We start from the raw sequence: 24152 nt of genomic DNA, 5'->3' as shown, positions 1-24152 counted from the left end.
AAAACCCATGAAAATGTAAAGCACATGAAAGCTTTTATAAGATAAAAATATGAAAATCCTTGGATGAGAGGATGAGGAATGAAATCGATCCCCTTTATCTGACAGGTACTGGTTTGAATTGGACCACCTAATTCCAGATTTGTATATATGGATTCACAGTCTATAAATACCAAACTTTCTTTTTCTTTTTAGTGAAAGTCAGATAAAGGAGAAGCAATACATAATAGCTCATCTTTTAAAACCATTACAAACAAATTAAACCTCTTTTAATCAATAATTGCTAACACTTGATACTGCAGCATTTGCAATAATTCTGAATTCTTGTGTCTGATTTTTTCCATCAAAGGAGAATGGACTTTGAATTTTAAAACATTTTCCTGGAGAATCATCCTGCAAGCCAACCATTACCTAAGAAACATGATATGCACATTAAAAATTCTGTCTCTACATTTCCCTCAGTTATATTTAAGAGACTTTTTTAATTCTTTACTCACCATAGAACTTCTTTTTAAAAAGTATAATTTTTTTTATTTTAAAGACGTGGTTATAATTACAATTTTTATTTAAAAAGTAAGTGTTACACTATTATCCATAATTCTCAAATGTGTTTTGCCAAGAAATGAAAAATCATTTTTGAAATAACATAAGCAGGTTTACATCTTATCAGCTAAGCAGCTTTTGCTAAGACACAAATTTTGTGAATCATAATTTTCTCATCAGGCCAATGAATATTACAATAGTACATAGCTCAGAATGATAATTCAGTCAAGAAATAAGTTTTAAATACCTGCTGTGTTTTAGAAACTCTTTTGGTTGCTAAGCATACTATTTTTAAATAAAACTAGAAAATCCCCGATTTCCTGGAGCTTACATTCTTGGAGGCTGCAAAATAAGTGAAAACAAATAACAAATAAGTATACAGACCCCCTATCCAAAGGGCATCTGTTCCAAATGCCTCAGTAGATGTCTTAAACTGCAGACAGTACTGAAACCTATATATGTTATGTTTTTTCCTGTACATACACACCTATATTAAATTAGGTGCAGTAAGAGTGTATTAGACAGTTCTTGCATTGCTGTAAATAATCACCTGAGACTTGGTAATTTATAAATAAAATTAGCTCATGGTTCTGCAGACTGTACAAGCATGGCACCAGCATCTGCTTGGTGCCTGAGGAGCCCTCAATTAGCTGTTACTCATGGCAGAAGGTGAAAGATGAAGTGAAGAGTAGGCACGTCACATAGCCAGAGCAGGAGCAAGAGAGAGAGAGTGGGTAGGGAGGTGCCATGCAGTTTCAAACAACCAGATCTCACAAGAACTCACTTACTATGGCAAGGACAACACCAAACCATAAGGGATCCATAACCATGACCCACCTATCTCTCACCTGGCCCCACCTCCAAAATTGAGGATTACACTTCAATGTGAGATTTGGGTGGGGACAAATAGGATTCGATCTATACCAAAGAGATTAACAACCACTAAGAATAAAATAGAATATTAATAGCAACATACTGTAACAAAAGTTATGTGAATGTGATCTCTCTCTCTCTCTCTCTCTCTCAGAATATCTTATTATACTGTACTCACTTACATTTGGACCCCTGTTGACCAAGGGTAACTGAAACCATGGAAAGAGAAAGTATGGATAAGAGGACATGAGACTACTAGATATAATTATTACTAAATATAACTAAAATAAACAGGGAAAGCAACTTGATATTAAGTTGGGAGGATGCTATTTAAATTAAGAATTGTTTGTAAAAACCTCTTTTCCTGAAGTGACATTTGAGCATAGTCTAAAATTAAGTGAGCCATTTATGAAAGCATTTGAGGAAGGAGGGAGGAGGAAGAAGTCATTGTATTGGTCCTGAATGGAGCATGTGTGGTGTTTTCAAATAGCAGCAAACAGGCCATTATGATTGCAGCTGAATGAACAATGATGAGAATAAAAGTAGTTGGGATCCGAAAGGTTGGCATGAAGAAGCAGAGCATGGAGAAATGGACAGATCATGTAGGACACAGTAAACATGATACATTTTAGTGTGAGTGAGGCCAGAAGTCATTGCAAAGTCATGAGCAGAGAAGTGACAAGGTGTGATCTATGTTTTGGGGATATCAGTCTGGCTGGTCATAAAAATAGACTGTCAATAAGCAGAGTAGAAGCCAGGAGATCATTTAGGGGATATTCCCAGATTTGTTCCTGCTTTGGGTCTTTCTGCAGGCTACCTCTGCTCAGGATGCTGTCTCCCCATTCTTTAAGTTTGACTTCTTAGGCATTAAGTTTTGACTCAAAAATCTTGTTAGAAAATCCTTCCCAGACCGCCCATCTAAACTTTTTCCACTGTCACTCCTTATAATCTTTCATTAATATATTTTCTTCATAAGCTGATTATCATTTAAAATTATAAATTTTTTACTTCTTTGTTAATTGAATGTTTCTTCCACTAGACCGAGAAAACTTATTTTTCAGCCATTGGATTCTGCATTTCCTAAAAGTGTAACTAGAATATGATAGATACTCAAGTTATATTTCATGATAAAAGAATAAATATCATGCATAATAAAAGTATTTGAAAACAAAAGTTTAACAAATCCACAATACAGTAGTGAAAAAGACTCCTCGTCTAATCTTTAGTCAGGTTCGTTTGAGTCTTCTTTTTGACTAGGCCTCAACCTTGGCCCTCATCCCTGCTGGGCCTGTAGCCTCGTCTTAGCAAGATTCCTTCTAAGTCGGTTTAGAAAGACTCTTCTACCTTTGATCACCCTCAAAGTCTAATGGAATTTCTTATTTCCCACTCTTGACGTCTGATCACACTGACTTGCCTTCAGCAAAAATTCTTCAAGTTCTTTTGACAAGAATTCCCATACCTTGATATTTCCTTTTCATAATTTTCTATCTACCAACCCCTTCCCCACTCTGGATTCTTGGCCATAAATCATCACTTACCCTTGTTGTATTTGGAGTCGAGCCTGATCTTTTATTGCAATAGTCTTGAATAGTCTTTCTGCTAGAATAATATTTTCTTTTGCACTAATACATTTAAATATCTAAGTTGAAAATTGTTACTATTTATGCATGTTTGAATTGCTCCAATTATTTCACTCTTATTCATAACTTAAGTGTAAAGACATTTCTGCTGATATCATTAAAAGTTTTTATTTTATTATTCAGTATAAATAATGGATTCTGAAATGTAGTTAGGGCAAGCACATTTATTCAAACCAATTATTCTATAAAAAACAAATAGAATGTCAGTTTAAATATTTTAAAAAAACCCACAAGAAGCAAAACTTCATATAAATATTGAAATTCTAATAACTTTATAGAGTTACAAGGCCAAAATCAAAGAGAAACAGGAGACCTCAGAAGGTTAAGGTGAGCTCTAATGACTGCTTTTGCATGTTTTAGCCTAAACAGGACACAAACTTGAAATTTGCTTAAAAAAAAAAGACACTGCCCCATTTACATTTACACTGAAATAGGATCAATGAGCCAATTAGAAAATAATCAATAAACTTGTCTGACTTTATTTAATATATAAAATAATAAAGAAAGAGTACAAAAATCTTTACTATATCACACACACACACACACACACACACACACACACACACACATATGGATGATGGATGTAAGATCAGGCTCAACTCCAAATACAACAAGAAGTAATGATTTATAACCAAGGAGCCAGAGTAGGGGTGAGGGAAGAAATTGATAGATAGTGGTTGATAGTCTTCTCATACACAGTTTACCCTTGAACAATGAGAGGGTTGGGGTAGCCGACTCAGGCATTTGAAAATTCATGTATAACTTCTGACTCTCCAAAACCTTTACTACTACTAATAAAAGCCTACTGTTAACAAGAAGCTTTACTGATTAACATAAACAATTAACACATATTTTGTATGCATATCTTTCCCTATATGGGAAAGATTAATGCATATATTTTCCTATATATGTGTGTGTGTGTGCAATTACATTGTGTTATGATATTGATTGGTATGCTGAGGCCAGGATTGTGGGCTTGTTACCAGTGACAGTGCTTACATGGCTTAACTGCACCCCTACCCAGCCTTTGTCGCTCAATATAATACTTATATAATTTAGCTGGATCCTTATAAGATTACAGATCATATTCTTATAATTAAGGAAGGTAGAGAAAAGAAAATGTTATTAAGAAAGTCATAAGGAAGAGAAAATATATTTACTGTTCATTTAATGGAAGTGGATGATCATAAAGGTCTTCAGCCTCGTCGTCTTCATCTTGGTCTAATACTTTCTTTCTCTTTCCATTTTTATTGCAGACCATTCGTTTTAAAAGACATTAATTGTTGCTCTGAGACAAAGATTCTATAGATAAATAGGATTTGAAAATACTGCCTACTTTCTTTTCTCAGCAATAAACAATGCAATTTTGCATATTAAATGTGAGAAATTATTTAGTAATTTAATGAAACTAAATTTTCAACTTATTTCAACTTTAGCCTTTTTTGCCCGATATATATTATGATCTCCTTGACTTGCAAGTGCAGAAAATATTTATTAAAATTATTTTTATTCTTCAGAGTCTCCATAACAGTTATAGAAACTGAATTGATATATCTAATCAAATAGATGGATATGAATTTCCAGGACCTATGACAGTAACTTGTACCTTGTAGATAATAAATAATTTGTTAACTGAATTTTGTGAATCATGTTGTGGCACATGAAATTATGAAGTTATTTGTAGTAAAAATGTGTATGTATTTGTGTGTGTATATAAATACATATATATTTTATTTACTTATTTGTTGAGACTGGGTCTCAGTCTGTCACTTGGGATAGAGTGTAGTGGTATGATGTGATTGTGGCTTTCTACAGCCTCCAACTCCAGTGCTCAAGTGATCCTCCTGCCTCAGCCTCCCAAGTGGCTGAAATTATAGGCATGTACCACCATGCCTAGGTAATTTTTTTTTTTTTTGTAGAAAGGGATCTCACTATGTCATGCAGGCTGGCCTTGTGCTGGCCTCAAGTGATCCTCCTGTTTCCCAAAGCTCTAGGATTGCGTGCATGAGCCACTGTACCTAGTCCATAAGAAGTATTTGTTTTCCTCACAAAATCTGATTGTATTACAACATCTGCCATTTGCACATGCCATGTCACTATGCATATTGATAACAGAATTAAAATGTTCTAGAACTTCAGTCATAGGCAAGATATTTTTTGAGATTGCCTTATAATAACATTGTGTACATTTTCCTTTTTAAACAATCAATGTAGCAGGCTGATTAGTTTATTCATTTTTTTAAAGAAAGGATTTTAAAAAGGTTATTTTTGTACATTGTACTTTTTATAAGATTATACATATGACCTTGTACATATAATTATGTAAGTACAATAATTACATTGTACTTATAATTTTATAGGACATTGTACATATAAGACATTGTACATATAATTATATAAGATATAATTTTGTACTTATAATTTTATAGGACATTGTACATATAAGACATTGTACATATAATTATATAAGATATAATTTTGTACTTATAATTTTATAGGACATTGTACATATAAGACATTGTACATATAATTATATAAGATATAATTTTGTACTTATAATTTTATAGGACATTGTACATATAAGACATTGTACATATAATTATATAAGATATAATTTTGTACTTATAATTTTATAAGACATTGAAATAACAGAGACAAATGTCAAATAACAGGACGAGAAACCAATTTGATGAAAAATCTCAGAAAACAATGTGGATGATACCAGGTAAATATCCATATTAACCATGCCTTTTAAAAAAAATGTATGTGCAGGAAGAGAACAAGACCAAAAAAAAAAAAAGAAAAGAAGGAAAGAAGGGAAAAAAATGTGTATATCAGCAATTCCTCCAGGCATTTTCAGCATATTAATTTATGTTATTTTTGAAGTTCTGTACATATTAAGTATCATCATGATCTAATAAAGACATTGAGATATGGAAAGCTTAAAGAAAGATTTTCAAGAACCTAGCCTAGTATGAAGCACTTGCAAAGGTCTTTAAATAGTTCTCTTTGATTCAAATGCATGTATTATTGCATACTTTTTCTTATATATATGTGGGCAATTACATTGTGTTATGATATTGATCGCAATGCTGAGGCCAGGCTTGTGGGCTTGTTACCCATGACAGTGCTTACATGGCTTAGCTGCACCCCTACACCACCTTTGTTGCTCAATATCATATCTCCATGATTTAGCTGGATCCTTAGAATGCCTAAGTGACTTAGCTGGATGCCTACCCTGCTTATGTTGCCCAGGAGTGTCTAAGGAACAGCCAAATTCCTACTCAGCTTTAACTCTACTTCATTTCAAGAATCAGAATGTCTGTGATTATAAGTTTCTTCCTAGTACTAAATCAACTGAAATTGGCAGAATCCACAGTGGCAGCTTGACCTCTGAATAACCTCTAGCTTCATGTCACTTCCATGATAAATGACCATGACAGTTGACAATCACCATGACAATGACTAGAAGAGACCTTAAAAGAACAGAAAAGAGGTGGTTTCTCAATTCTAAGAAAATCTGTCTCTTTGCAAGAAAAGCAGGAATATTCCTTCTCTTGCTCTTACTGCCTAGCTCCATAATTAAATATACGCTGTATTCGTAAATTTCCTCTTCTTAAGTGCTGAGAAGTTGATTTGTGAGCTACACACCCACTTCTCCCAATCTGTGACCATTAAATAAAATTTGCACTACTTGACACTCACTTTGGGTTTTGCATACTGGCTTTGTGACAATTGATGGGAAACAGCTTCTTTTTTGGAGTAACCAGGACCTTCAGTGACAGGTTCACTTGAACCAAGACATCTTAAGTCTGCAAATTGCATGTACTAATTTTTATGCCTTCCATTATAAGTGGTATTATGATGCTTATAAAGATGTTTCAGTGTATAATTTTTTTGCCAATAGTAAAAGCTAAAGGGCAATTTTCCACTTGAAGCAAATATTATTTACTATCATCTGTCACATGTTTTTCTCATCATCATTATTATTACTTTAATCATTATTATTGCTATTTTATTTCATGTAAACATGAAAATATAAACCAGTAAATACAGTATATTACTGGCATAATGTAAACTAGTAAATATATTTTTTAAATTTTTTATGATTTTTTTCTTTATGGATATAAATTGAATATGTGAAAATAATTCTTTCTTTAATAAGCAAGTAGTATCAGTCTTAACTTTCTATGAACCTACCTCACCTTTGACTTAATGTATTTCTAAATGACTGTGTTTATTGAACAGCAGTTTTTAAAGTTGCTACTTGTTGCTCTGAGATAAAAGGTTCACAATATTATAAATGAGAAATTCTACCGTCTATGTTTCTCAAGTAAGTAAAGATAATTTCTTCTTGAATTCAGGTAGATTTAGGAGATTTTCTCTTTTATCGACTTTATGTTGGTCTCACACTGAAATTTTTCTTTTTCTTTCCTCTCTCTCTTACTTCTTTTAGAGACCAGGTCTCGCTGTCTCCCAGAAGGGAGTATGGTGGTGCAATCATGGCTCACTGCAGCCTCCACCTCTTGGTCTCAAGTCATTTTCTTGTCTGAATCTTCTTAGTAACTGGGACTACAGGCATGGGCCACCACATCCTGTTAACTTTAAAAATTTTTGTAGAGATGAGGCCTCACTGTTTTCCCAAGGTGGTCTCAGACTCCTGGATTCAGGTGATCCTCCTGCCTTGGCCTCCCAAAGTGCTGGGATTATAGAGGTAAGCCATTGGCTCTGAATGTTTTCTTAATGAGTAACATTGTTAAAGACATATTTAAATGATATGTAATTTTTAACTCATCAAAATATTGATTTTATTTAATTTGGTATTATGTTCTAACATACATTATTTTCTCTCATTTGTTTTATGTTAAACAACACTTATTTTAGTATAGGCAGTGTTCAAGGTGTGTAGTCAATTTGGTTTGGCCATAGTAAATACCTGAGAAGATCTCAGTTCACCTCAACAAAATTTTCATTGCAATTTGCCCTTAAGCAGAATACTAATAACAACTAAACACAACACTCTGTCTCTGGGAGAAATAATAAAAATTGTGTTAATGTATTTAAGAATGTGATTTCAGCCCTCACTGCTCCAGATTGTTAATGAAACATAATTCCTACATATAGCAAATTGTGTTTCTGTAATGATCTTACCTTGAAAGTGAAATAATAAATAATTTCACTATGCCATCATTCTTTATTCTTTATCCACATTTTAATTTCAAAATTGGACTCTACTCTTGGAATTATTTTCTGTGCTGGGGAAAGGAAAAAGTGCAGGTACTTTTTAATAGATCGATATTCATGTATTAGTACTGAATACTACTTGTATAGAAGTAAATAAACCAGATGACTTTTCTTTGGCACTCTAAGGAATACATATTTTCAAATGTTTTTGTTGTTATTCATGTTGAAGGTTTCGTGTACTGGTGGTTAAGGGTAAACTTGTCAATAATATGAATCCTAGAATTATAAATAGAATGTGCTTTATTATTTCTTGTAAGGCATTTTGCAATTATTCCATCAAAATCTTCACAGTGGTATCTTTAAAAATCTAAAGTCTACTTTTTCACTACTTTGTACTAGACAATAAGGTATTTTACCCTTCAACAAGTATTCATTGAAATTACTTTTTGCAAAAAAATATATAGAAGAGCATTTATGAAATTACATGATATACAAAATAAGGAATAATTTCTGCAGAATGTGACCTTTTTTCAGCATACCCAAGGCTGCTCCACATAAGCACACATATACACAAATTATTGAATCAAAAATTCATAATATACTGAATACTATATTTACCTTTGAAAATCCAAAGGTATATTGTACATTTAAAATTTATTTACTGCATCCAAAATTTTCCACATTGCTTGACACTGGTTATATGCACTGTAGTTCATATGAACATAAATGCAAAATGAGGTTCTAGATAACAGAGACCCACTAAAGTTTTTGGAATCTGTGAGGACAAGGGCCATATCTATAGGTATCCCAGTATATAGTACATTGTCTTGCAAATTAAAGGTGGTCAGTATATACTTGTTGAATAAATGTGTGAAAGGAGTAATCAAACATCAGCTTTACTTCAGAAAAACGAATCTTCTAACAATAAATATATTTGAGTGAAGTAGGGAAAATCTGAATCAGAAAACTTAGGCAGGAAGCTATTACAACTGTCAAGATAGATGCTGTGAAGTCATCATAAACATTCTGTGTATTTTTAATGTAATGCTGACTTTGTTTAGCTGCATAAGTATCATAAGTTTATAATAATGCAGATTCAATTTATTTTTTGAGTTTTAGTCTTTGTACTCATAATTTAATAAATACATTTGAAATGTTGTTCTGATAGTTTGGGTGCAGTTTATTGGAGACATTTTCATTCATACATCATTGCAGTTTTCAACTTCTGCATTAATACCACCAACGAGCCATACCTAATGCTACAGACAAAACAAGATGACCAAAGAGCATTTACTCAATCAGCGTCAGCCATTCTCACCTGAATTCTGTTATGCTACAATAAACAGGTGAGACAACCCTAAGTAAATACCAGATGAGAAGTTGATGTGGAAAAATAGGAGGCAAAGTGGAGTAAAAAAATCGTCAAAGTGCAAATACAAAATTAAGCCAAACTACTTTTTATGTTGCAATTTTTTTCTTCTTTATCCTTCATGTTAGTCTAGTAAAATCACATTCTTCCTGTAAAATTCAAATTCAATCCTGCCTCTTTCAAGATTTCTTTTCAAATATCTGCTATTGCAGTGTGCCTTTTTCAAATTAACTCACTCAAAAATTTTTTGTTAAGCACCTGCTATATGCCAGATATTATTCTACATGCTGGGGATACTGCAGTGAATAAAATAGAGCAAGAATCTGATATGATGGAACTTATATTCTAGCATGAAAGGAAGACAATAAACCACAATAAGTTTTGCCAAGTAGTGGTATAATAGCAGGATAAGTGGCTAAACCATACACAGAAATCATGGCTGTTTGTATGATAAGTGTTTTTATTTATGTCATCCACATGGTGGATTAATTGTAATAAAAATTCTGACGCAATATTTTGATCTTTGACAGCTTTATGTCTCATGCCTCTTCCTCTCCTCTGCTACACATCTGGAAAAGATGATATGAAAACACAGATGTTCTTCCTTTGATAGCAGTGGGAGTTTCAAATCATGAAAGAAATTTGGCTAAAATGTGTCCTTTACAGGTAGGTTAATAGGTAATGATTCATCAGGATGTATCTGAGCTATTTTTTTAATAGCATGGATAAGCATAAAAATCTATCAGGTTAAGTACAAAAATATGTTAGTAAGTAACCAAATTTTTTCCAGCATCTGGAGTTTTGATTAATTGATTTATTTAAGAGTTGACAATTTTATCTATAATATATAGTATTCTTAGCACTTAGGTTATTTGGTTTTCTACATAGAGATTCATTTATATGTATAAATCTTAATATTTTCATGTGGAGATATTTTACCTTTTTCACCAGAATGAGGGAAGAATTGAAGGATAGACAAGATCTACTTTATTTTATCATGAAAATTTACAGTGAAGGATATGTTAATTAATAAAACTTAGTTTTTAATGAGTACAGTTTTGCTTCAGGAACGCTATGAGGAACTTAGCACAAGTGATCTCTTTAAATCCTTAGAAAAGCCTATGAGGAATTGCTCTTATTTTCTTGATAAGGAAATTGAGTCTTATAAAATTAAATCATTTATCTGTTTCCTCAGATTATGTGCTGGAACTGAGATTTGCACCAAATTCAGTCAGGTTAAGCAATCATTTATATTGATGATTTAAATATTGACTTCTTAATTTTAAGTGACCCTGTTTTAGATGCTAACCCTGAGACATGGATTTGAGAGCTAGTAGTATATTTGGGCAATGTAGTGCAATATGACACTTGGACCCTGAAAGCACGGCCTTTGTTCCAGGATAGTATCTCTGAGTACCCTGTGTTTTGGATGGCTTTTCTCAATTTTTTTTAAGTCACCGTTCAGTGGCTGAGACCAACCAGGGCCAGCAGTGCTATCTTGTCAGAGATACAGAATGCTTACTGCTCAGGGGATAAAAATGTCTTTTTTGAAAGTTTAATTCTTGTTGGCATTACAATAGTGGATGACACTGTGTGGATGACAACGGTGTGCCGTGAATTTCCACTGTGAATCTTATAAATTATGGTTCCTATTTTTTTTCTTTTGTAGAACTTTGCACCCAGTAACTCCCTATGTGGCATGGACCAGAGATGAGATGCACTGAGACTCCCTCATGTGGTTGTTTTAGGTCCCTGGTTTCAGGAGGACAGTCTGGTAACCAGACTGACTTTGCCGACCAACATTATGTTCCTTTCCCACTATAGCATGAGACTGAATAACTAGACCGGTGTTAAAATGCTGGTCTTGGGTGACTGTTACTCCTATAGAACAAATGTTACGGTCAGGGCCAAATTTTGTGCTTCAGCTCTGTTTGGATCTATTTATCAGCTGTTACCTGCTAGTGCTCTGAACATAAAGCCACCCACACCTACAACATTTGAGGTCAGCAGTATTATTTTTTCTGTGATCCCTTTAGCATGGGTACCCAGTGCATACCACCCCCTCTGCAAGTCTCTTACTTTATGTCAGGCAATTCTCCAAGATTACTGCAGTCATCCAATGGACATTTCAATCAATCTCTTCTCTTGACTCTGGTCAATGTGGTGATAGCATATTCTTCCTGGAAAGTTTTACACCATCCCGAGTTAGGGATAGATATTCTTTGCATAAATGGGTAACCCTTCTTGTTCCAATGATGGGCTCCTTGCCTCTATGCCTCTATAATGCCAAGGTGTAGCAGGCAGGGGACTGAGCCACTATTAGCTCTAGAACAGAGACCTTTCCCCCACAGTTTCCTACAGTCCTGTTTCATCAACATTGAGAAAAGTACCTGGCACATAGTACTGGCTTAATAAATGTTTGTTGAACAAAAGAGTTAATGACTTTTACTCAACTTATATTCAGTTCACATTAATTCTGCTTCGTGAAATATTTTCTCTCTTGTCTCTTGTCTGCTATGTTTACCTTTCTGTGTGCTCTCCTTTGTACCCCTTAAATATTATTTTGTCCCAGTTGCATTTTCCATTTCTTAGTCTAGATATTCACCTTGAATGGGCTCATGTACTGATCTGTGTACAACCACCTAACGTCTATAAAATGGTAACTCTGAAATGTGATTTCCAACATAAAACTTTCTTTTAAACTTCAGACTGTATATACTAGATATCTCCATCCAGACATCCTATGATACTTCACTCCAATACATTCAAAACTTAAATCCTTGTCTTCCTACCCCGAACTTCTAATTTTCCTGTTCTCCCTTTGTGAAATAACTACTCACGAAGTGTTTTTGTAAATAAATAAAGAAGAAACAAAGAAGAAACTCACTAATAAACTATATACAGAGTTAAGAAATATACTTAAGGATGTAGAAAAATTCTAATATAATGAAAATAAAGTCGTCTGAATACTGTGAGGAAAGAAGTGGACTTGTGAGATCCAGGCCTTTCCTCTTGTACTCTGGCTTAAAATTTGAGCTGAGACCATAAAAGAGATAAGAAATTGTAAGATTTAAGTTGAAATGTCCAATGAAAGGAAAACCAATTAATTCAGGGCTACTTAGCACACATTTCATTGTGTGATATAATTTGCTCTTTTCTCCTTTCATCAGAATTACAGTCCAGGACAATTTTAAATTATTAAATTGAATTTGATTTAATTCAATTAAACAAATAGTTATCTTCTTGTTATCTTCTAGGTACTTCCCTATTACATGTGAATAATATAGTAATCAAGACAGACAATAGCCCTTATACTCATTGAAAACACTAGTATTAGAGACGATTTAGCATTACTATTGCTGTGAGTTCAAACAATATAATCAGGAACCTTCCCTTTCCCTCTTTTATCTATACTTTCCTTTTTATGACTATGCATGAAATAGTCAATGTGGCTGGGAAGAAAGTGCTCTTGCTGGCCAGGTTCAGACCATTTTCTCATGCCTGGAACCTGGAGTTGACATCAATCTCGCACAAATTGCATGGACAGAGAATAGGCAAGAGGTAATTTCTAAAGAGAAAAAAAGGAGCATCTATTAGTGAGTAGAAATTCTCTTTTGGTAAAAGCAGAATATATTAGCTATGTTCCACCATTTCTATGGATGCTCAAAGCCTATCTTCCTACACATAACATTTAAAATATGTTCTCCTCTAACATAATACAACTATCTATATACCATTTTGGAAACCCCACTCATCCTGTTCCCAGAGGAAGAAAACACACTGTCTTGCCCAGATCCACATCCAGGATGATTAGCATTTCTTTCATTCAAGTCCAGATGGAGCTCATCACAGTCCAGTAATCTGGGGAGAAATGATAAATTTTACAAACTTTCACAAATTCAAAACACATTTGTGCGGAAGAACAGCAATAAAAGTTGCCAGTTAGAGTAGGGTACAGGAAGAAAGAATCACAGTGGTCTTTCTGGGCAAGGATAACAAAGATTCTTGTCCTGGAAGACTTGACAATTCTGAAGCAGCCGTTCAGTTTGGCTGACTAGAACTCTGTTCTCAGTAGGAGTCCTTTGATCTACTATCTTCATGTGAAAAAAAAAAAAAAGGCGAAACAAGAAACAATTTCAGACAATTTCCTTCAGGAGATGCATTTTTTTTCTTTCTTTTCTTTTTTTAATATTCTTCCAATTTATTTGCAGGGCTAGAAACTTTCACTGATGATAAATTAAGCTTGTGACAGATTTGGCTTTTGTCTTGAAATATAAGTTTACGATTAACGTTAGGCTGAATCTGAGGACCAGTAGCTGAAGAATGAGAAATACCTTTCCAACAGAGTGCATAATTTATGATTCCAAGGATTTTTGTTTGTTGTCTTCACTGTTGTAGCACCAAGTCCAGTAATATTGCAGTAATTCAATAAACATGTGTTAATTGAATGAATTAGTTTTTCCTTTATCTTGTCTGTCTTCCAAGCTCTGTCATTTCTGCCCACTGAATTCCCCTTAAACTTGCTTAGTGCTCTCCATTTCCTTTTGGTGCTACCCTACTCCAATTCACCATCACCTACTATCAAAAATACTGCATTATCCTATTAAATGGTCCCTTTTCCTAAACTCCATTTTATTGTAAGCTTAGCTCTAAAGTATCATTTTTAAAACATGAATCGGATCCTGTCAATCCTGTCCTTGAAAATTTCTAGTTGTTTTACATATTATGAAGGATTTGGATAAGATGTAAACCTTGGTAAGGAACCCTTAAAACAATTTAATAACATGCTTCTTTCTTATAATTCATTGCTCCATGTCTGTATAGGGGACATCTGTTGTGTTTGTCCACACAGACACATTCCTGGTACAGAATCCTCTTTTCTGATTGGGCGTCATCCTTGCTATGACATTTTAATTGCTAGTAGTTCATATCAAATGTTCTGGACCCTGCTATAGGAGAAGGCAGATGTTTCAGATCTGGCCTCGGAACTCTGCTTTGACCCCTTCTTCTTAGCTTGATGGCAGAGGCTGGCCTTTCCATCACTCCATTTTTGGGCTAATTGGACTCTTCTTTCTACACTGCTTCCCAAGATGATAAAAAAAAAAGACTCTTTTCATTTTTTTCAGGGGTTTCTGGGAGAAAACTGGAAGATCAATCATTTCCTGGGCTTCTAAAGAAAAGAATAGTGTGCTCCTAACAGAAATTTGAATCATCAAAATTTTAAGACTGAAACAGTGCCTTAATTCTTTAATTAATACTTCTTTTTAGCTTCCACTGGACAAAAATATAGAAAATAATTACAGTCCAGTCTCCTTGAGGCATCCTTTTGGATTTAAACTTTTAGAGTATAAAATAGTGTTGACCAAATAATAATTACCTAGTACATATTTTTAAATTTAACGAAAGGGGAACAGGTTGAGTGCAGTGGCTCACACCTGTAATCCAAGCACATTGGGAGGTTGAGGAGGGTGGATTGCTTGGGCTCAGGAGTTTGAGACCAGCGTGGGAAACATGACAAAACCCTGTCTCTACTAAAAATACAAAAGTAGTCAGGTATGGTGGTATGTGCCTGTGGTCTCAGCTAATCCTGAGATTGAGGAGGGAAGATCACTATGGCCGTGGAGGCAGAGGTTGCAGTGAGCTGAGCTCATGCCACTGCACTCCACCATGGGTGACAGAGTGAGAATAGTCTAAAAAAAAAAAAAAAAAAAAAAAAAAAACAGAAAAAACAACTTACTGCTTTTTCTTTTGAATAGTTTCTTATAATCAGAGCAAAAAAACTCATTGTAGAGATTATTTCTCCACTTGGATCTCATGAGAATATTTTAGTTAAGATTATAGGAAACATAGCTACCATAGGGAAAGATTAGGATTTTTGAGATATAAAAAGTATCTATTAAGTCTTTCTATGACTATCTTTATTTTCCAGGATAAGACATATTAATGATAGATTTTATAAAATAAATTTTAGGAGCTAGGTAGTTTTAGAGACATCATTAATTTCAGTTTCTCATTTATTCAATATGCCTATATCTCATTTTCCATATTCTGTTATAAAAGTCAATTCACTTAATGAGCTGGCTATATTTTAAAATTTTGTTTTAGTATATAATTCATCCATTGTACCCCTAAAGTTATTGTAATAAAACAAAACAAAACAACAAGAAAGGGATGTAGGTTGATATCTCTATTCTTTCCACACATGCTCAAACTTTATATGTAAATTTGACTATGCTCTTCTCTGACTGCTTCTAGTGCTGCATCTTCAACACTTCTTTTCTTATCTCTGCCAAAATTAAGTTTCTGTTTTATAGGAAAATAACATTAAAAATTGGTACTATTGTAGATGTCTATACTATTTATTTGAATATTAGGTTACATAGTGTATTAGTCTGTTTTCATGCTGCTGATAAAGACATACCTGAGACTGGGCAATTTACAAAAGCAATAGGTTTAAAGGGCTTATAGTTCCACATGGCAGGGGAGGCTACACAATCATGGTAGAAGGCAAGGAGAAGTAACTCACATCTTACATGGATGGTGGCAGGCAAAGAGAGAGAGCTTGTGCAGGGAAACTCCTGTTTTTAAAACCATCAGATCTCATAAGACTTATTCACTATCACAAGAAAAGCATGGAAAAGACCTTTCCACCATGACTCAATTACCTCCCACCAGGTTCCTCCCTCAGCACATGGGAATTGTAGGAGTTACAATTCAAGATGAGATTTGGGTGGGGACATAGCCAAACCATATCACACAGTATATTTATTTATTTATTTATTGAGACAGAGTCTCACTCTGTTGCCCAGGCTGGAATGTAGTAGTGCAATCTTGGTTCACTGTAACATCTGCCTCCTGGGCTTAAGCAATTCTTGTGCCTCAGCCTCTAAAATAGCTGGGACTACAGGCATACACCACCACACCCAGCTGATTTTTTGTACTTTTAGTAGAGATGGGTTTATGCCATGTTGGCTAGGCTGGTCTTGAACTCCTGTCCTCAAGTGACCCACCCACCTCAGCCTTCCAAAGTGCTAGGATTATAGTCGTGAGCCACCACCCCCAACTGAGTTACATAGTATCTTTAAAAGGTAAAGAACACAGGGAAAACAGACTTTTAAACTCTTTTAGAACACTGGCACCTACATTTCCAAGACTCCTTTGCCAGGAGAATTCTGGTTTAGAATATGCTAGTTGATAGTCACGATGGTGAGACTTGGAAAGTAGAAAAGAAGAAGAGGTATTATCCTTCTATGGCAGTAGCAGATAGAGCCAAGAGAAGACCTCACAATTGGGATGTATTGCAGTTTATAGTTGTGATCCTGTCACTCTGCTTTGGTGTTCATGCAGTGGAAACTTTAAATCCACCTACTGAGATTCCCATGCTTTTGATTTCACCAGGGCCAGGAGTGACTCTGTGTCTTTTATCTCTCCCATGCTGCTAAAGGTTCTGCAAACACATAATTCCCTGTATTGAATATCATTACGTTAAAATATCTGAAATTATTTTTCTTTTCACAGACAAAGATGAAGTGTGTGTGTGTGTGTGTGTTTAAATACCTGTGTATAGGTATACATACATCACAATGACATATATAATGTATGTGTATGATCAAAGATAATGTTATTTAATGATGGAGCTGCAGTATAGGTAAGCTATAAATATTTTAAAGAATCTTACCCTGAATTGTTTACTGTGATTCATTGAGTAGGAAAAGAAGGCAATTTGTAAGAAAAGCTAATCATGCAATTGTTAGTTTATCTCACTCAAAAATAAGTACCTACTACCTGCTTATGATATAAACTGCCTCAATGTTGTAAGTGAATAAAATGTAATAAACATATTCTTATACACTATGGGTATAAATTCCCTGATTAAAAACAAAGTGACCTTGAAACAACAGAATGTAAGATCTGTCTGTGACACCTGGGGACATAAGCGATTAAAAAAAGCCCTCTAGGCTATTGAACATTTGAGAACCACACATTGCTCTCACTGCATCTCCTGAGAATATGTTGAGAATTTTCACAGACTAGAATGAAGAAATTGAAGAATAAGCAACTCTGACTCTTTTGACAGAGCAGGTTGAGGGTATCAGTAAACAGAGGCCACTATTCACCAGCTGAATGTGAACAGTTCTCCAAAGGAGATAAAGAAAAATGGACTCAACCTCAGTAAAATAATATGCGCCATACACATTCCCTCTCATGTATCCTCTTCAATCATGGAATTAACATTATTGCTTGACAGTTTTAATTGCTCAGAAATCTTGTTGAAAAAGAAGAAATGTCTATGATGGATTATAACTTTTATGGTTGCCTCTCCCAATGTCTTTTCAACATTCCTCAGTTCACTATCTTTGTGATAACTGTAGCCAAATATTTTATTTTTAATGTGAGCATTTAATTATACCAATTTGAACTTAGCTAAAATGCAGTATGTGAAAAAAAAAAATGAGAACAACCTGATTAGAAAAACATTTTATAAAATTATCAATGCAGTATAATCATGTAAAATAAAATGCTCTTGATCTAAACAAAAATTCCACAATAATATTGTCTTTGTGGTGAGAACCTGAAGTTAGTCTTTTTCTTTCTAATATTTTATATTATCCAAAAATTAGTGAATTTTAACATTTAGTTTAGTTTAAATGATTATAAATTTGTGTACATGTAATGACAATTTATGTTTGATTGTATAACACTTTCAAAATTTGGGTATATTTAATAAATATGAATTTAACACAGTTTTGAGCCTCCACAATGATAGCTTAGGCTACAGTGGAAAATATGCCATACTCAATCTTCTAATGAATAGGGAAACTTGAAGTTACTGTGTTCTTCCTGATGATACAGAGTTAAGCTTGAGTTAAGAAAATTCAAGTAGCCAAAGTAAAGGTTAAGTGAATTTTAAACACTGACAAATAGGATACATAGAATCTGCAGTGAAAACATATTGAGGCTTAGTACGTGATTCTTATACTACAGTATGAATTCAGTATGAATATCATACTACAATATTAATTACATGATATGCTTTGGATCTGTGTTCTCACCCAGATCTCATGTGGAATTGTAATCCTCTGCATTGGAGGTGGGGCCTGGGAGGTGATTAGTTCATGGGAGTGGTTTCTCATAAATGGTTTAACATCATACCACTTGGTACAGTCATAGTGATAGTGAGTGAGTTCTTGTGAGAGCTGGTTGTTTAAAAGTGGGTAGCAACTCCATATCTCTCTCTTGCTCCTTCTCTGGCCTTGTGAGATGCTGCTCCCTTTTTGCCTTCCACCATGATTGTAAGTTTCCTGAGGCCTCTCCAAAAGCCAAGCACATGCTAGCATCATGCTTCCTATACAGCCTGTGGAACCTCAAGCCAATTAAACCTCTTTTCTTGATAAATTACCCAATCTCATGTCTTTCTTTTTAGCAACATGAGAACAGACTAATACAATGCATATATTAAAATAGAGCCACAGAAAAAAATAGGTTAATAACTACTTAATGGAGTAATTTCAAATATCAATTCATTAGTTAAGTTTTCAGTAACTCTATTATCTTAATAATAAGTTATTGCTTTAATAAGAAGTATGAGGTTCTACTCCTACTAGTCTTTAAGTAAGAATAACATTTTTATGAAATCTTTAAAATTAGTTTATCAGGAGGGGCGCGGTGCCTCACACTTGTAATCCAAGCACTTTGGGAGGCCGATGCAGGTGGATCACCTGAGGTCAGGAGTTAGAGACCAACCTGACCAACAAGGAGAAACCCTGTCTCTATTAAAAATACAAAACTATCCAGGCATGCTGACACATGCCTGTAATTCCAGCTACTCGGGAGGCTGAGGCAGGGGAATTGCCTGAACCTGGGAGGCTGAGGTTGCGATGAGCCGAGATTGCACCATTGCACACCAGCCTGGGCAACAAGAGCAAAACTCCATCTCAAAAAAAAAATTAGTCAATTCCATGGACAAAACCTAAATCTGGTTGCCATTTTACCTATAGATACCCATGATCAAGGTGAGACAGGAAATAAATAGACGTGGAGGCAGGGAACATACAGCCAATCTACATGGACATCCTAGAACTAAATAAAATGAAAGCACTTCAGCAATGACAGGAATCTGAATGGCTTTGGAACTTCATTTCTTTCACTCCATTTACACCATTTACACAGTGTAATTTCACATTCACCCTCTTGATTTACATAGAGCATATTTCTAGTACATCACTCTGCAACTTCATTTCATTCTCTTCATTTACATAGAGCATACACTAAGTAACAAATGGGAAACCTCTCGACTATTGAAACCCCAGAAAACTCTGTAACCAGGGCTCTTGAGCCCCTATGCTTAGGCCCTTTCCCACACTGTGGAGTGTACTTTTGTTTTCAATAAATACTTGCTTTTGCTATCCTCACTTTGTGCATTTTGTCCAGTTTATTTTTTGAAACACCAGGAACCTGGACACTTTCTACTGGTATCAAAAGTGTGTTAGCTACTTTAAATTTAGAGATTATAATTTGTAAATGAGAATAGAATGATAAAGCATTACAATTTGTGGCCAGGCGCAGCGGCTCAAGCCTGTAATCCCAGAACTTTGGGAGGCCGAGGTGGGCGGATCACGAGGTCAGGAGATCGAGATCATCCTGGCCAACATGGTGAAACCCCGTCTTTACTGAAAATACAAAAATTAGCTGGGTGTGGTGGTGTGTGCCTGTAGTCCCAGCTACTCAGGAGGCTGAGGCAGGAGAACTGCTTGAACCCGGGAGGTGGAGGTTGCAGTGAGCCGAGATTGCCTGTATTCCAGTCTGGCGCCTGGCGACAGAGTGAGACTCTGTCTCAAAAAAAAAAAAAAAAAAAAAAAAAGCATTATAATTTGTAACTGGGAAGTCTGTTCTTTGTGATTAATATCCTTAGCATCTATTTGATTTCTGTTTGCTTGTGAAAAACCTTCATACATCTAGTAATTTTGAAACCAAGCCCCTAATAATTTGAAATCAGCTTTTCAGGCAGTTTTAAAGAACACGTACTTAAGGAATAAAGTATAGTATATTAGTTTTCTATGGCTGCCATAATAAAATACCATAGATAAGGGAATTTAAAGCAGATTTTTTTCTCCCAATTTTGGAGGCTGGAAGTCCATATGTAAGGTGTTGGCAGGTTTTGTTTCTTCTGAGGCCTCTCTCTGTGGCTTCTGGAGGACTGCATTTTCCCTGTGCCCTCACACGGCCTTCCTTTTGTGCAAGAGCTTATCTGATTTCTCTGTGTGTTTCCCAACATCTTCTTATAACACACCAGTTAGAATGTAGTGGAGCACTCAGTGGGCTCATTTTAATTTAATTTTTATCTCTTTGGAGGCTCTGTCTCCAAAACAGTCACATTCTGAGGTACTTGGGGTTAAAGCTTCAACATATAAATTGAGAACTCAGTGCAACCTATAACCAAGAGGGTGCCCTGAATGGTCAAATTTGCCTGTCTAGATTCAATTCTACTCTTTGTCCGTTTACTAGGGCTTCATTAAAAACTGGAGAAAAAAACAAAAGAACTCTATGTATATATGTTTGAATATATGGCAAAATTTTTAGCCTTGACATTTAGAGTTCATTATATAAGGGCTTGATGAATTTCAGAATCTTAGTTTCTCTGGTTCTCAATTATTTAGGAAAGTATTATATTATTTTATCTTTTAGAATATGAATATAAAATATTTATATTATTTAATATGAATTCAGATTTATATTACCTTTTATAAATCTGAATTATTAATTTCTAGAGCTTTATATTTTGGAGAGTTTTGCGGTTTTGACCCCTATCTTTGTTTGGTCATTATAATACAAGGCTATTTTGATTTTAATTAGCAATACATGCAGTTATAGCTGATGGTACTCCTATTAATACTCTTTTTGCAACTGCATAATCATGGGAATAATAAAACTGTTGTAAATGTGATTCTTTCCTTCTTTCTGTCAAAGATAGGGTTAATGTTGATCTAGTTGTGGGGCCAGCCCTATGCTTTTGTGGAAAATACTGGCTTTGAAGCAGGCTAATTTGTTAGCTGTCCCCATCATTTAAAAAGACTAAAAAAAAAAAACTCTCTATTTTTTTGTTTGTTTGTTTGTTTGTTTTTTGAGATAGAGTCTCACTCTGTTACCAGGCTGGAGTGCAATGGCATGATCTCAGCTCACTGCATCCTCTACCTTCTGAGTTCAGCGATTCTCTTGCCTCAGCCTCCCAAGAGGCTGGGATTACAGGCAGATGCCACCACACCCAGCTAAGTTTTGTATTTTTAGTAGAGACAGTGTTTCACCATGTTGGCCAGCATGGTTTTGATCTCTTGACCTGGTGATCCACCCGCCTCAGCCTCCCAAAATGCTGGGCTTACAGACATGAGCCACCATGCCCAGCCACTATTGTTCTTAATATTACCTATTTATAGTGTAGTCATATTGTCTTAATTGCTGCTATGTAGCCAGTCAGAAAGTAAGGTCTACTACATAGTGGAAAATTTCTCCTTCTTTTCACATTTGACATATAATATATATGATGTTGTGCATTACTATATGCTATAATCAGTATTTAATATTTGGATTATTTCCTCTGTAATCATGGCCTCCAGGTTTCTTGTGATAATAAAATGAATATGGAAAACTAGCCAGCTGAAAGAAGTCCAGAAAAAATTTATTGGCTTTCTGGAGTAACCAACATGGTAGCATAAAAGATATGGTATTGAATCTAGGGTGCTTTCTGACAGAAGTGTGTATAGTTTCTTCTAGGGGTTTTGGTAGGGTAATGTTTTCCAGTTTCTCTGATTTGCATTAAAGGGAATTTCCTTCTGTCTTTTGCCCACCTGTCTTACTACTCTGATTTGAACTGAAGTGTGTTAATTCATTTACAAGTGCTAACCATTGGTTTGCATTTCTCAAATGGATAGAGAAAATTTCACCATTATAGAAAAGAAATCCCTAGTTATATCCACTCTCACTTAACAGTTAAATTAGTATGAGTTGGATAGATGCATTCTGAAGAGTTCCACACCTCCTCTGAAGAGCTGGTCAAGTTCTACACATATGGGCTACCACATGAAGCCTCTCACACTGAGGTATGTTCTCCAATAGTTCTATCAGGAATGAAGGTGACTTTTCTTTTTTCTTCAATTGATGATATTGTTTTGTGATTTGGTTCACAATTTAAGAAGGATGAAGGCTGGGTATGGTGGCTCGCACCTGTAATCTCAGCACTTTAGGAGGCTGAGGTGGGTAGATCACTTGAGGTCAGGAGTTAGAGACAAGCCTGGCCAACATGGTGAAACCTCGTCTCTATCAAAAATACAAAAAAATAATCGCTTGAATCTGGGAGGCAGGGGTTACAGTGAGCAGAAATTCCACCACTACATTCCAGCCTGGGTGACAGAGTGAGACTCTGAAGAAAGAAGGGAAGAAAGAAAGAAAGAAAGAAGAAAGAAGGGAGGGAAAAAGGAATGGAAGGGAAGGATAGGGAAGGGAGGAAGGAAGGGAGGAAGGAAGGAGGGAAGGAAGGAGGGAAGGAAGGAGGGAAGGAGGGAAGGAAGGAGGGAAGGAAGGAAGGAAGGAAGGAAAGAAGGAAGGAAGGAATTAAGAAGGGTGCTATCTATCCAATCCTTCAAATTCCAACTCATTTAAAACTTTCTTCCCATTGAAAATATTTTTATTAGTATTTTCCATCAATATGATAGCTCAAACCATATACATGAAAAGTGCTAGGTATGGTGGGTTATGGGGAGGGATTATCTGAAGTAAGAGGGGAAGCAGCAGCAATTAGACATATAAAACATGCGAGTGTGATTTAGAAATATTGTTTCTGGAGTTTCCAACCAATTAACTTAATAATTTGTTTGTTCTTGTCTTCTGGTGAGCTACAGACTGCCAGAAATCACTAAAGAAGTTTGTGATAGAGATGGATGTTTTCAAAATCTTGATAAAAATGCTTGACTTTGGCTGGTGTACCCTGCATTAGATGATTAGGAAAAAAATGAGTGAATTTTATATATTACTTATAAGAAAGAAGGTTAAAGTAAGCATTCTGTGGTCAGGCGTGGTGGCTCAGGCACAGGCCTCATCCCAAAACCTTGGGAGGCTGAAGTGGGCAGACCACCTGAGCTCAGGAGTTGGAGACGAGCTGGGACAACATGATGAAACCCCGTCTCTACAAAATATATATAAATTAGCCAGTCATGTTGTCATGTGGTTGTAGTTCTAGCTTTCCTGGAGGCTGAGGCAGGAGAATCGCTTGAGCATGGAAGGCAGAGGTTTCAGTGAGCCTAGATTGCACCATTGTACTCCAGCCTCAGCAACAGGACAAGACTCTGTCTCAAGAAAAAAAAAAAATTCTGTGAAAGAAAAACTATAAAATTATGACCAAATCCATCTATCCTTAGATTTAAAAATGACATGCTATTAGGGACCTGGAACACCATTTATTATGGAGGCCACAGTGGCCAAGATAGCATGAGTGTTAATCCATTAAGCTGGATGAGTATAATCATCTTACTTCTACTTGAATACATCTTTTAAAA

The sequence above is a fragment of the Aotus nancymaae genome, unplaced genomic scaffold (genome assembly GCF_030222135.1).
Source record: "Aotus nancymaae isolate 86718 unplaced genomic scaffold, 86718_ANA_hifiasm-v0.15.2.pri h1tg000006l, whole genome shotgun sequence".
In the NCBI taxonomy this organism is placed as follows: domain Eukaryota; kingdom Metazoa; phylum Chordata; class Mammalia; order Primates; family Aotidae; genus Aotus; species Aotus nancymaae.
This window is presented reverse-complemented; position numbering follows the sequence as displayed.